Below are 16,084 nucleotides of genomic sequence, written 5' to 3'. Positions count from 1 at the left end.
ATTAACTTAGAATTTCCTGGCTACAACAAGTGCCAAGGTAGTTGGGAAAGGGCATGTTCACCACTGTCTCACATCACCTTTTCTTTTAACAACACTCAATAAACGTTTGGGAACTGAGGAAACTAATTTTTGAAGCTTAGAAAGTGGAATTTTTCAGCCGTTCAACAGTCCGGGGTCTCCGCTGTCGTATTTTAGGCTTCATAATGCGCCACACATTTTCGATGGGAGACTGGTCTGGACTGCAGGCGGGCCAGGAAAGTACCCACACTCTTTTTTCACGAAGCCACGCTGTTGTAACACGTGCTGAATGTGGCTTGCCATTGTCTTGCTGAAATAAGCAGGGGCGTCAATGAAAATGACGATGCTTAGATGGCTAAAACCCCTTGGTGGACACCAGCGGTGAGGGATGCCGTCAAGCTGAAGAAGGAGTCCTATCGGGTCCTTTTGGCTCATAGGACTCCGGAGGCAGTGGACAGGTACCGACAGGCCAAGCGGTGTGCAGCCTCAGCGGTCGCGGAGGCAAAAACTCGGACATGGGAGGAGTTCGGGGAAGCCATGGAAAACGACTTCCGGACGGCTTCGAAGCGATTCTGGACCACTGTCCGCCGCCTCAGGAAGGGGAAGCAGTGCACTATCAACACCGTGTATGGTGCGGATGGTGTTCTGCTGACCTCAACTGCGGATGTTGTGGATAGGTGGAAGGAATACTTTGAAGACCTCCTCAATCCCACCAACACGTCTTCCTATGAGGAAGCAGTGCCTGGGGAATCTGTGGTGGACTCTCCTATTTCTGGGGCTGAGGTCGCTGAGGTAGTTAAAAAGCTCCTCGGTGGCAAGGCCCCAGGGGTGGACGAGATCCGCCCGGAGTTCCTTAAGGCTCTGGATGCTGTGGGGCTGTCTTGGTTGACAAGACTTTGCAGCATCGCGTGGACATTGGGGGCGGTACCTCTGGATTGGCAGACCGGGGTGGTGGTTCCTCTCTTTAAGAAGGGGGACCGGAGGGTGTGTTACAACTATCGTGGGATCACACTCCTCAGCCTTCCCGGTAAGGTTTATTCAGGTGTACTCGAGAGGAGGCTACGTCGGATAGTCGAACCTCGGATTCAGGAGGAACAGTGTGGTTTTCGTCCTGGTCGTGGAACTGTGGACCAGCTTTATACTCTCGGCAGGGTTCTTGAGGGGTGCATGGGAGTTTGCCCAACCAGTCTACATGTGCTTTGTGGACTTGGAGAAGGCATTCGACCGTGTCCCTCGGGAAGTCCTGTGGGGAGTGCTCAGAGAGTATGGGGTATCGGACTGTCTTATTGTGGCGGTCCGTTCCCTGTACGATCAGTGCCAGAGCTTGGTCCGCATTGCCGGCAGTAAGTCGAACACATTTCCAGTGAGGGTTGGACTCCGCCAAGGCTGTCCTCTGTCACCGATTCTGTTCATAACTTTTATGGACAGAATTTGTAGGCGTAGTCAAGGCGTTGAGGGGTTCCGGTTTGGTAACCGCAGGATTAGGTCTCTGCTTTTTGCAGATGATGTGGTCCTGATGGCTTCATCTGACCGGGATCTTCAGCTCTCGCTGGATCGGTTCGCAGCCGAGTGTGAAGCGACCGGAATGAGAATCAGCACCTCCAAGTCCGAGTCCATGGTTCTCGCCCGGAAAAGGGTGGAGTGCCATCTCCGGGTTGGGGAGGAGACCCTGTCCCAAGTGGAGGAGTTCAAGTACCTAGGAGTCTTGTTCACGAGTGAGGGAAGAGTGGATTGTGAGATCGACAGGCGGATCGGTGCGGCGTCTTCAGTAATGCAGACGTTGTACCGATTCGTTGCGGTGAAGAAGGAGCTGAGCCGGAAGGCAAAGCTCTCAATTTACCGGTCGATCTACGTTCCCATCCTCACCTATGATCATGAGCTTTGGGTCATGACCGAAAGGATAAGATCACGGGTACAAGCGGCCGAAATGAGTTTCCACCGCCGCGTGGCGGGGCTCTCCCTTAAAGATAGGGTGAGAAGTTCTGCCATCCGGGAGGGACTCAAAGTAAAGCCGCTGCTCCTTCACATCGAGAGGAGCCAGATGAGGTGGTTCGGGCATCTGGTCAGGATGCCACCCGAACGCCTCCCTAGGGAGGTGTTTAGGGCACGTCCAACCAGTAGGAGGCCACGGGGAAGACCCAGGACACGTTGGGAAGACTATGTCTCCCGGCTGGCCTGGGAACGCCTCGGGATCCCCCGGGAAGAGCTAGACGAAGTGGCTGGGGCGAGGGAAGTCTGGGTTTCCCTGCTTAGGCTGTTGCCCCCGCGACCCGACCTCGGATAAGCGGAAGATGATGGATGGATGGATGGATAGATGGCAGTATATATATTTGCAAAACCTGTGTGTACCTTTCAGCACTAATGGTGCCTTTACAGATGTGGAAGTTACTCATGCCTTGGGCACTGATGCACCCCCAAACCATCACAGATGCTGGCTTTTGCACTTTGTGTCGATAACAGTCTGGATGGTTGGCTTCCCCTTTGGTCTGGATGACACAATGTCAAATATTTACAAAAATAATTTGAAATGTGGCCTCGTCAGACCACAGAACACTTTTCCACTTTGCATCAGTCCATCTTAGATTATCTTGGGCGCAAAGAAGCCGGCGGCATTTCTGGATGTTGTTGATAAATGGCTTTTGCTTTGCATAGTAGAGTTTTAACTTGCACTTACAGATAATAACAACCAACTGTAATTACTGATAGTGGTTCTATGAAATGTTCCTGAGCTCATGCGTATATCCTTAACACAATGATGTCGGTTTTTGATGCAGTACCGCCTGAGAGATCAAAGGTCTGTAATATCATCGCTTACGCGCAGTGATTTCTCCAGATTCTCTGAACCTTTTGATGATTTTACGGACCATAGATGGTAAAATCCCTAAATTCCTTGCATTAGCTGGTTGAGAATTGTTGTTCTAAAACTGTTCGACAATTTGCTTACAAATTGGTGACCCTCGCCCCATCCTTGTTTGTGAATTAATTAGCATTTTATGGAAGCTGCTTTTATACCCAATCATGGCACCCACCTGTTCCCAATTAGCCTGCACACCTGTGGGCTGTTCCAAATAAGTGTTTGATGAGCATTCCTCAACTTTATCAGTATGTATTGCCACCTTTCCCAACTTCTTTGTCACGTGTTGCTGGCATCAAATTCCAAAGTTAATGATTATTTGGAATATATATATATATATATATATATATATATATATATATATATATATATATATATATATATATATATATATGTATATATATATATATATATGTATGTATATATATATATATATCAGTTTTAACATCAAATACAGTGGGACAAAAAAGTATTTAGTCAACCACCGATTGTGCAAGTTCTCCCACTTAAAATGATGACAGAGGTCTGTAATTTTCATCATAGGTACACTTCAACTGTGAGAGACAGAATGTGAAAAAAAAATCCAGGAATTCACATTGTAGGAATTTTAAAGAATTTATTTGTAAATTATGGTGGAAAATAAGTATTTGGTCAACCATTCAAAGATAGACGAAGGTTTTGGCTCAAAATCTCACGATACATGGCCCCATTCATTCTTTCCTTAACACGGATCAATCGTCCTGTCCCCTTAGCAGAAAAAAACAGCCCCAAAGCATGATGTTTCCACCCCCATGCTTCACAGTAGGTATGGTGTTCTTGGGATGCAACTCAGTATTCTTCTTCCTCCAAACACGACGAGTTGAGTTTATACCAAAATGGATACATGGATGATACAGCAGAGGATTGGGAGAATGTCATGTGGTCAGATGAAACCAAAATAGAACTTTTTGGTATAAACTCAACCCGTCGTGTTTGGAGGAAGAAGAACACTGAGTTGCATCCCAAGAACACCACACCTACTGTGAAGCATGGGGGTGGAAACATCATGCTTTGGGGCTGTTTTTCTGCTAAGGTGACAGGACGATAGATCCGTGTTAATGAAAGAATGAATGGGGCCATGTATCGTGAGATTTTGAGGCAAAACCTCCTTCCATCAGTGAGAGCTTTGAATGGTTGACCAAATTCTTATTTTCCACCATAATATATAAATAATTCTTTAAAATTCCTACAATGTGAATTCCTGGATTTTTTTTCTTCACATTCTGTCTCTCACAGTTGAAGTGTACCTATGATGAAAATTACAGACCTCTGTCATCATTTTAAGTGGGAGAACTTGCACAATCGGCGGCTGACTAAATACTTTTTTGCCCCACTGTATGTTGTCTTTGTAGCATATTCAACTGAATATAGGTTGAAAATAATTTGTAAATCATTGTGTTCAGTTTATATTTACATCTAACACAATTTCCCAACTCATATGGAAACGAGGTTTGTAAAATAATTGCCTAGGCCTGCCCAAGATCATGGTTCTTTTTTTCCCCTGAACGAGGGCCCTGAAAGAAAAAATAATTCTCTTAAAACCAAACAGAAGTCGATTCTGGCCACGTAGTGATGACTTACAACGTTCAGCAAAAGACAAAGCAAACAGAAGGAAAAACAACGTTCCGTGCACTTCTGTGTTCTTAAGAGTTATGCATGGAATGGAACTGCTCCAGGGGGTCGAGAAACTTCCATTTGCAGTGCGCATATATTTCCTCGGTGCCAGGGTGTCACAGCGCCGTCTTCATTGGCCTCGGTGGCACATGACATCGGGGCCAAGTGACGCGAGAGAGACGGCAAATGGGTCTGACACGGAGAGCGACTTCCTGCCTAATCAATGCACATCTTCACTGTCATATACCGGACTTGATTTTGTGGTTCCACTAAGAATCGTTGCAGTGCAGCAGGGGTCCCCAACGAGGTGCCCGCGGGCACCAGGTAGCCCGTAAGGACCAGATGAGTCGCCCGCTGGCCTGTTCTAAAAATAGCTCAAATAGCAGCACTTACCAGTGAGCTGCCTCTATTTTTTAAATTGTATTTATTTACTAGCAAGCTGGTCTCGCTTTGCTCAACATTTTTAATTTTAAGAGAGACAAAACTCAAATAGAATTTGAAAATCCCAGAAAATATTTTAAAGACTTGTTCTTCACTTGTTTAAATAAATTATTATTTTTTTTTTTTTACTTTGCTTCTTATAACTTTCAAAAAGACAATTTTAGAGAAAAAATACAACCTTAAAAATGATTTTAGGATTTTTAAACACGCATACCTTTTTACCTTTTAAATTAATTCCTCTTCTTTCCTGACATTTTAAAACAATATTCAAGTTAAAAAAAAAAATTATTGTAAAGAATAATAAATACACTTTAATTTAATTCTTCATTTTAGCTTCTGTTTTTTCGACAAAGAATATTTGTGAAATATTTTTTCAAACTTCAAAATTCCCAAAAATTATTCTGGCAAATCTAAAAAAATCTGTAGAATCAAATTTAAATCTTTTTTCGAAGTCTTTTGAATTTCTTTTAAATGATTTGTTCTGGAAAATCTAGAAGAAATAATGATTTGTCTTTGTTAGAAATAATTTTGTTATATATTCTAACAAAGTGCGGATTGGATTTTAACCTATTTAAAACATGTCATCAAAATTTCTAAAATTGATCTTAATCAGGAAAAATTACTAATGATGTTCCATTAATTTGTTTTTTAATTTTTTCAAAACGATTCGAATTAGCTGGTTTTTATCTTCATATTTTTCGGTTGAATTTTGAATTTTAAAAAGTCGAAATTGACGATAAACTATGTATCAAAATTTTATTTTCATTTTTTTCGTGTTTTTTCCTCTTTTAAACCGTTCAATTAAATGTTTTTTCATCATTTACTCTCTACAAAACACCTTCCGTAAAAGGAAAAAAAATGTATGAGGGAATGACAGACAGAAATACCCATTTTTTATGTATATAGATTTATTTATTAAAGGTAAATTGAGCAAATTGGTTATTTCTGGCAATTTATTTAAGTGTGTATCAAACTGGTAGCCCTTCGCATTAATCATTACCCAAAAAGTAGCTGTTGGTTTCAAAAAGGTTGGTGACACCTGAAGTACAGTATGCTTCTAGTTGGATACTACCTTGTAACTTTTGGCCTGCCTCCTTCACCCAAGTAGAGGGGTGGTGTGGATATATGCCAAGGATTAAGGATGGCGCCGGTGATGATTCGTTGAACAAAGGCTGTACTGATTGAGCGAGCATCGCTTCCCCCGCTTAAACCACTTGATTTCGCGGTTCCAATAATAATCGTCGCCGTGCCAGTTTGTCAGCATGTTTACGTAAAGGAAACCGTAGCCCTTAGTGTCAGCACGTCTGTTTTAATTTAGAGGAGTCACCCGTGTGGTGAAGAAGTAATTCCATGTCACGGTTAGGGGTGTGAATCTTTGGGCACCTAACGATTCGATCTGATTCTGAGTGTGCCGTAAGATATTGTCTGGTGTGCCGTGGGAAATTAAGCATCTTTACCCAATTGGTCCAAAAAATATTTTTTGCAAATCAACAATCATAATAACGTGCCATTGTCTCGTTCTTGTGCTGTGTAGAGTTTGGCAGGGTAATCTTGTTATACTCCATGTCAGTAGGTGGCAGCAGGTAGTTCATTGCTTTGTAGAAGTCGGAACGCGTCGAGGAAGGTTTGTCGTGATCCCAAAATGCAGAGCAAAGCGGGAGACAGCGTGCAGGTAAAAAGGTATGTAACGCTTAAACCAAAAATTAACAAAAAGGCAAGTCCCGCTAGGAAAAGGCACTGAAGCATAGAGATGGTTATGTAAAACAAAAGTAAAACTGAACTGGCTACAAAGGCAACAAAAACAGAATGCTGGACGACAGCAAAAACTTACAGCGTGTGGAGTAAAGACGGCGTTCATACATCCGTACATGACATGACAATCAACAATGTCCCCACAAATAGTCTTGATTGGGAAACAAAACAGGTGCGGGCAATAGCACTCAAAGGAGGGCGTGAAGCTGCTACAGGAGAACACCAACAAAACAGGAAAGGTCACCAAAATAACAGCGCAAAACAGGAACTAAAGCACGACTCACAGGAAACAACAACAAACTCAAAATAAGGCACGACAACTTGGTGGAGTTTCATTTTTTTAACATTTTCTGCTGGTTTTTTATGAAAAAAATGTGCCTTGACTCAAAAAAGGTTGAAAAACACTGCTCTATTCAACGCGATTCTCGATTCAAACCAGTTGTCGCAGTGTAACAATGTAGGTTAAAAAAGCTCCTTTTGGTTGCATGGAGATGAGCTAAAAAATGTATTATTTTTTTTAAAATATTATTTGAAATAATAAAATAAAATAAAAAAATAAAAAAATAAATAAATAAATATATATATATATATATAGAAATGATAAATGGGTTGTGCTTGTATAGCCCTTTTCCACCTATATATATATATATATATATATATATATATATATATGTTAGGTCAGGAAAAAACACGGAGGCTATTTCATCCCTACAAGCCTGTTATCGCATGTTTCCCTGCTCTTCAGGGGAGTTTACTGAAGAGTGTATATAAAGATGGCTGTGAATCTTTGGGCACTACATGATTCGATTCGATTCTTGGGGCTAACGATTCAATTTGAAGCGTTTCTTGTTTTAAAATCTATACTTTTTTTTTAAATGACAGATAACAAAATAATAATTTCTACATTACTTAAAAGAAAACTGGTTTTGTTAAAAAAAAAAAAAAAAAAAATGCTGTCCGGCTTGCCACTGACAGTTTGTTTGTGTTTTAGTTTTTCCTTTGTGTGTTTAGTATTTCCTGTCCTTAGTTCCTGTCAGCACTCTTATTTTGGTTCAGCTTCCTGTTTGTCTCCCTGTGTGCTCTTTTCCCTCAGTTGCGGCTGATTGGCACCTGGCCACACCTGTGGTCAATCAGGCCGTTCCTATTTTACCTGCTTTGTTCCTCCAGTCAGTGCTGGATTGTTGTCGCTCTTGTTTCGTTGCTACCTGTCGTGTCGATGTCATCATTACATCTACTACCTGTCGTGTTCCTATTTGTCCTTGTCGTCGTAGCGGTAAACTGTTCCTGTTAGCTATTTGTAGTCAGTTTTCTCCTAGTTTTTTGGTTTTGTGTTTTCTTGTTAGCCATTAGCTGTTTCCAGTTTTTCTGTTTCCTTCTAGATACCTGTTAGCTTCCACGCTAGGCTTTTTGTTTGTTATCCGCCCACGTGCGCGCTTTTGGTTTGAACCATTTGTTTGGTTTTGTTCTAGTTTTTTATATTGTATATTTTCTCACTCCATGCCGACCTCCATCTCTGTATCTTGGGGTCCGTCATCAACAAACTTTGACGAATGCATCCCAAACATTTTGAAAAGGAATACAAATAAGGCAACAAGCCGAGTATTCAACACTTCTCTTTTCTTGTTAGCCATTAGCTGTTTCCAGTTTTTCTGTTTCCTGCTAGATACCTGTTAGCTTCCACGCTAGGCTTTTTGTTTGTTATCCGCCCACGTTCGCGCTTTTGGTTTGAACCATTTGTTTGGTTTTGTTCTAGTTTTTTATATTAAAAACATGTTTTCTCACTCCATGCCTGCCTCCATCCCTGCATCTTGGAGTTCGTCATCAACAAACTTTGACAAATGCATCCCAAACATCTCCCGTCCAAAGGCAAAACCCAGTAACTTAATTTTGGTCAAAACTGAGCTGATGATAATTTTGGAGTTCCTAGGTGATATGCTTTATATTAGTATATGCGATATTGTAATTTGTTCCGTAAGTAAGCTGTTACGCGCATGGCAGGACCTAGCAACTACCACATAACCGCGTAGATACAACAGAAAAACCCAGTATCTCAAGGGACCAATTGGAGCTTCTTTGTCAGTCGCCTTATTGTCTTTAATGAGACATTTGCACGAATGGGGGCCGACGGTCAACCTGATTATGTGATATTATGGCACCAGGGGATATTTGGAAGATTGGCCCAGGACGTTGCAAGCACCTTCATTAAATGTATTGTTCTTGATTCTTCCCCTTGCATACTCTTTTGGGCAGATAACTGTGGAGGGAAAAATAAAAACTGGACGCTGTACACGGCTCTTGCCCAATGTGCAAACGCAGAATAGGGCTTACCCGAGATTGTAAAAAAATATCTGGAGAAGGGGCAGACATTCATGAGATCAGATTCAATCCATGGCTCGATCGGCAAGAAAACGAACGCTCAAGAAAACATCTATACGTTTGATGACTTTGTAGATCTTTGTAAGACAGCATCAAGATAGATTGGTTTTCTTTCGTTTTCTCCAAATCAGCTAGAAGTGAGTTACTAGGTTTTGCCTTTGGACGGGAGACATTTGAATAAGGAATACAAATAAGGCAACAAGCGGAATATTCAACACTTCTCTTTTCTAAAGAGGGCGGTATAGCTCGGTTGGTAGAGCGGCTGTGCCAGCAACTGGAGGGTTGCAGGTTCGATCCCCGCTTCTGCCATCTTAGTCACTGCTGTTGTGTCCTTGGGCAAGACACTTTACCCACCTGCTCCCTGTGCCACCCACACTGGTTTAAATGTAAATTAGATATTGGGTTTCACTATGTAAAGCGCTTTGAGTCACTAGAGAAAAAGCGCTACATAAATATAATTCACTAAAGGAAATTTGTGCAGCAGGTGTGGGCATCGTTGACTGAAAAAAATAAAAAATTATATATATATATATATATATATATATATATATATATATATATATATATATATATATATATATATATACATATATATTAGGGCTGGGCAACGATTACAAATGTTAATCAAAGTTAATCGGACTATTTCTCTGATTAATCACGATTAACTGCATAGTATACGCAAAGCCCAATAATGAATTCAAAAGTGTGTAGTGCACCTTTATATGAATATTCTCCAATATGAATAAGGTGTCAAAACATTTGTTGTGCAAACAATTTAAATCACTACTTGTTAAACAGTAGCAGTTAAATAGCATTTTTATGAAAATCAACTCAAAAAATGTAAGTACAAACATTCAAGCTTATTGCCATTACCAGGGTATTTAAGTTATGCTGTGTGTTATATAAAATAAATATAATCTACATATAAATCCCTGAGCCGCAATCACAACATCCGAACAGGCAATTTCTGAGGTTACAGCAGAATGTTCTTTTATCAGGGAGAAAGAAAAGAAAGGGTGAAGCACAAAACACTTCACTGCTGGGATTTCCCTTACAGGGGACTAGAATGTAAAGTCCATGTTAATAATGGAGTTCCTTCAGAGAATGCCACTTAACTCGGTGCAGTTTGTTCATTCTTAGAACTTGACGGCCGTTCATTGAAAATATACCGCCCTATGAATTAAAGTGCCATAACATTTTCTGTGCAAACACACTTTTAACACTGGATAACTTCAGTGAAGTGCCCAGCGCATATTTCAGCATAATGCCTCTCCTCTCTTTTCATTATAGGGAGAGCATGTGAATGCACTTTTCATCAATATAATGCACAGTATCTCCGAGCTAATTATGCTTACCGATTAATGTCCAGTAGTCCCCACTTAGAGCAACTACAGCTGCACGTTGTAAAGTTGTCTCTTTTACAGTCCTCTCCTTTTCATACAACTGGTGTATTCTTCGTTGATGGCGGCTCATACGTGATGTCACTTTTTGCGATTAGCACACTAGTGTTGTTCCACAACACTAATGGGCCTACAGTCTGGAACTATCCACTTCGCTATGGCATTTGTTAGCTATTCTTGCTCTCCTTTATCTCTACGTCTCCCGCACGCTGGCTCCACGTTCTGCTTTGTTGAATGGTTTGTTCGCATCAACAGTGTGCTTCGAATGAAGGTAATATTTTAGACAGGAAGTACTCCTGTGATAAGAAAATTCAGCTTGGCAGTGGCTACAAACCACTTTGCTTCTGTCAAATCCGCCGCCTGGAAGTACTTTATAATGAAAATGACTCTGTAAAAGTTCTGTTGCATTCTTTTCTCCATGCTTGTTTAGTTTTTTTCCGCGTTCTCCTTCCTTTTCCGCAGGAGCCAAAAATAGGCGTTAACAAAATAAAAGCATGTAAACAACATACGCAAATGCGCGATAAAATAATTGTAGGCGTTAATAGATTGATGAGTTAACTCGTAATTAACGCATTAACTTGCCCAGCCCTAATATATATATATATATATATATATATATATATATATATATATATATATCCATCCATCCATCCATTTTCTACCGCTTATTCCCTTTCGGGGTTGCGAGGAGCGCTGGCGCCTATCTCAGCTACAATCGGGCGGAAGGCGGGGTACACCCTGGACAAGTCGCCACCTCATCGCAGGGCCAACACAGATAGACAGACAACATTCACACTCACATTCACACACTAGGGCCAATTTAGTGTTGCCAATCAACCTATCCCCAGGTGCATGTCTTTGGAGGTGGGAAGAAGCCGGAGTACCCGGAGGGAACCCATATATATATATGTAAAAGTGTTAAAAAAATTCAAAATTTTTGATTAAATTACATGCAAGAATCACGATAAATCTGAAAAACTTTTCTTAACACCATTAATATATACATGTTTGTGTGTGTGTGTGTGTTTGTGTGTGTGTGTGTGTGTGTGTGTGTGTACATATATATATATATATATATATATATATATATATATATTTATTTATATACACACACACACAAATATATATATATATATATATATATATATTTATTTATATATATATGTATATACATATTAGGGGGGTGGGAAAAAATCGATTGGAATTTGAATCGCAATTCTCACGTTGTGCGATTCAGATTCGATTGTCATTTTTATAAAAATCAAATTTTTTATTTAATTTTTTTTTATCTATCAATCCAACAAAACAATACACAGCAATACCATAACAATGCAATCCAATTCCAAAACCTAACCTGACCCAGCAACACTCAGAACTGCAATAAACAGAGCAATTGAGAAAAGACACAAACACGACAAAGAACAAACCAAAAGTAGAGAATCAAAAATGAATATTATCAACAACACTATCGATATTAGTTATAATTTCAGCATGGCAGTGATTAAAAATCCCTCATTGACATTATCATTAGACATTTATAAACATAAAAAAAGAACAATAGTGTCACACTGACTTAATCTTGCATCGCATCTCATAAGCTTGACAACACACTGTGTCCAATGTTTTCACAAAGATAAAATAAGTCATATTTATGGTTTGTTTAATAGTTAAAAAAAATTAACATTATTGCAATCAGTTGATAAAAAATTGTCCTTTACAATTATAAAAGCTTTTTTATTTTAAATCTACTACTCTGCTAGCATGTCAGCAGACTGGGGTAGATCCTGCTGAAATCCTATGTATTGAATGAATACAGAATCGTTTTGAAACGGAAAAATATCGTTTTTGAATCAAGAATCGCGTTGAATCGAAAAAATCGATTTATAATCGAATCGCGACCCCAAGAATCGATATTGAATCGAATCGTGGGACACCCAAATATTCGCAACCCTAATATATATATATATATATATATATATACATATATACAAACCCCAAAATCTGCAAAATGTTTCAAAAAAGCTGGCACATGTGGCAAAAAAGACTAAGAAAGTTGAGAAATGCTCATCAAACCCTTATTTGAAACATCCCACAGGTGAACAGGCTAATTGAGAACAGGTGGGTGCCATGATCGGGTAGAAAAGCAGCTTCCATGAGAGGCTCAGTCATTCACAAACAAGGACGGGATGAGGGTCACCACTTTGTCAACAAATGCGTGAGCAAATTGTCACACAGTTTAAAAACAACATTTCTCAACAAGCTATTGAAAGCAATTTAGGGATTTCACCATCTAGGCTCCGTAACATCATCAAAAGGTTCAAAGAATCAAGAGGGGACGGCGTTTGTTGCGATACGCTGCTCGGATCGTTCCATTTTGTAGTTTTTATTCTTTCCTGTATCGCATTTTGTAGTTTGACTCCTTAGTTCCTGTTTTTAGTCTGTTTCCATAGCAACGTAATATTTTTACCTACCGTGGTTTCAAGACGCACACCTGTTCTACTAATCACCATCCTATATAAGCCAGCCTTTTCTGTTCACTCCTTGTCGGACTCTAGTTTGCTTTCATGCAACTGTTGATGACTTGTTTTCCATATTATTACTCGCTAGCTCTCGCGCTGCATTTTGTTGATTCCTAACTCTCATGCTAATTGTGTTGTTTTTCCTTTTTGTGCCTTTGTGCCAAGTTTTTGTGTTTCTGTTCGTTTTTCCTAGCTTTCAATGCTAGCGCTTTTTGTTTGCCTTTCTGCTTAGCTCCAGTGTTTTTGCTCATAGTCTTTTTATTAATTTAATAAATCCTTTATTTCTTACCTTTTGATGTGTTCTTGCTCGACGTATCCACGGAGGAACAAATCCGGCATCGTTATGCCACACAAGCTTCACAGGCGTGGCGCAGTGGTAGAGTGGCCGTGCGCACCCCGAGGGTCCCTGGTTCAATCCCCACCTAGTACCAACCTCGTCACCTCGACACTTCACCCTTGCTCCTGATGGGTGCTGGTTAGCGCCTTGCATGGCAACTCCTTCCATCTGTGTGTGAATGTGTGTGTGAATGGGTAAATGTGGAAGTAATGTCAAAGTGCTTTGAGTACCTTGAAGGTAGAAAAGCGCTTTACAAGTACAACCCATTTATTATTTAGGAGAAATCACTGCAGGTAACTGGCAAGGCTGTGACCTTTGAACCCTCAGGTGGTACTGCATCAAAAAGTGAAATAAGTGTGTAAAGGATATCACCACATGGGCTCAGGAACACTTCAGAAAACCACTGTCAGGAACTACAGTTTGTCACTACTTTTGTAAGTGCAAGTTAAAATTACACAATGCAAAGCAAAAGCTATTTATCAACAACACCCAGAAACACCGCCAGCGTCGCCGGGCCCGAGCTCATCTAAAATGGACTGAGGCAAAGTGTAAAAGTTTTCTGTGGTCTGACAAGTCCACATTTCAAATTGGTTTTGGAAACTGTGGACAGTGTGTCCTCCGGAAAAAAGAGGAAATTAACCATCCGTATGGTTATAGGCACAAAGTTGAAAAGCCAGCATATGTGACAGTATGGGGGTGTATTAGTGCCCAAGGCATGGGTAACTTACACATCTGTGAAGGTTGAAAGTTATGTACAGGTTTTGGAGAAACTTATGTTGCCGTCCAAGCAACGTTATCATGGACGCCCCTGCTTATTTCAGAAAGACAATGTCAAGCCACGTTTTACAACAGCAAACCAATCAAATTGATTTTAACTGATTCTCTCGTTGATTTGAGTGTTTTATGTTACGAGCTCGGTCACAGAACCAATCGAGCTTTTAAGTTGAGGTACTACTGTGCCACTTATACTTAAACTATGAGAAATAGTTGCTGTCGCTGGTTTAAAAGCCTGTCAGACTTTCTGAGTCTGGAGGAGATAGTTGTCTGAAAATCCAAACACAAAGGCGACAGTTTTTGTTTGGAGTTCTGTGTGTTGAGGTCTTTATCAGAACGTCCTTCCAGGAAGACGAAATGACTCGACTGTGATTTTAGTAAATGAGGTATATGGCTCATTTCACACAAAGAAAGAAGAGATTTTTTTTTTTTTTAAAAGCCCAGCTATTATCATTAAAGCCCTGGTTCGTGTCTACCCAGTCACACACACGGTTAAGTTTAATACCAAACCGCTTTGTGTGCCATAAGCACCCACAGCAGCACAGTACATCCAGCGGCGTGTCATCGATTAAAAAAACAGATATCACTCGGATACCTTAAAAGAAAAATGATACAAGTAATTAATTTTCAAACTGAGACTCACTGACTTTGGCTCATTTTCTGTGAAGAGCATATATCAGAAAACATATTTATTGACCACACACCATACACCCCCCTACACATTTAAATTACATAGAAGATGTTAGGGTCCGCTGGACCCGGGGCTAATAGAAGTGTGGAAATTGATGTCCTGTGTACCAAACACACCCACACAGTGTTTATCTGTAAATAACAATATATAAATAATAAATGTCAGTGTTCATCTTTAAACTACAATATATAAATGTCAGTATTTGTCTGTTAATAACAATATATACATGACAAATATCAGTGTTTATCTGTAAACAACAATATATTTAAAAAAAAAACAGTTTATATCTGTAAATAACATTATATATCAATAATACATGTCAGTGATTATCAGTAAATAACAATATATAAATATTACGTGTAAGTGTTTATCTGTAAATAACAATACGTCAAATATAAATGTCAGTGTTTATCTGTAAGTAACAAAATATAGTCATACATGTCACTGTTTATCTGTAAATAATAATATATTATAATAAATAACAGTTTTAATCTGTAAATAACAATATATCAACAATACATGTCCTGGATTATCTGTTAATCACAACGTATTAATAATACATGTCAGTGTGTATCTGTAAATAACAATATATCAAATATGAATGTCAGTGTTTATCCGTAGATGACAATATATAAATAATACATGTCACTGTTAATCTGTAAATAAGAACATATCACATATAAATGTCAGTGTTTATCTGTAAATAATATATAAATAAATAAATGTCAGTGTTTATCTGTAAATAACAATTTATAAATAAAACATGTCAGTGTTTATCTGTAAATAATATATCAATAATAAATGTCATTGTTTATCTGTAAATAACAATTTATAAATAAAACATGTCAGTGTTTATCTGTAAATAACAATTTATAAATAAAACATGTTATGTAGAGCTCCAGTCGTTCAACAGTCCGGGGTCTCCCGCTGTCGTATTTTACGCTTCATAATGCGCCACACATTTTCGATGGGAGACAGGTCTGGACTGCAGGCGGGCCAGGAAAGTACCCGCACTCTTTTTTTTATGAAGCCACGCTGTTGTAACACGTGCTGAATGTGGCTTGGCATTGTCTTGCTGAAATAAGCAGGGGCGTCCATGAAAAAGGCGGCACTTAGATGGCAGCATATGTTGTTCTAAAACCTGTATGTACCTTTAAGCATTAATGGCACGTTCACAGATGTGTAAGTTACCCATGCCTTGGGCACTAATGCACCCCCATACCATCACAGATGCTGGCTTTTCAACTTTGCGTCGATAACAGTCTGGAT

This window comes from Nerophis ophidion, linkage group LG25 (assembly GCF_033978795.1).
Source record: "Nerophis ophidion isolate RoL-2023_Sa linkage group LG25, RoL_Noph_v1.0, whole genome shotgun sequence".
Classification (NCBI taxonomy): Eukaryota; Metazoa; Chordata; class Actinopteri; order Syngnathiformes; family Syngnathidae; genus Nerophis; species Nerophis ophidion.
Note: the sequence above shows the minus strand (reverse complement) of the source record.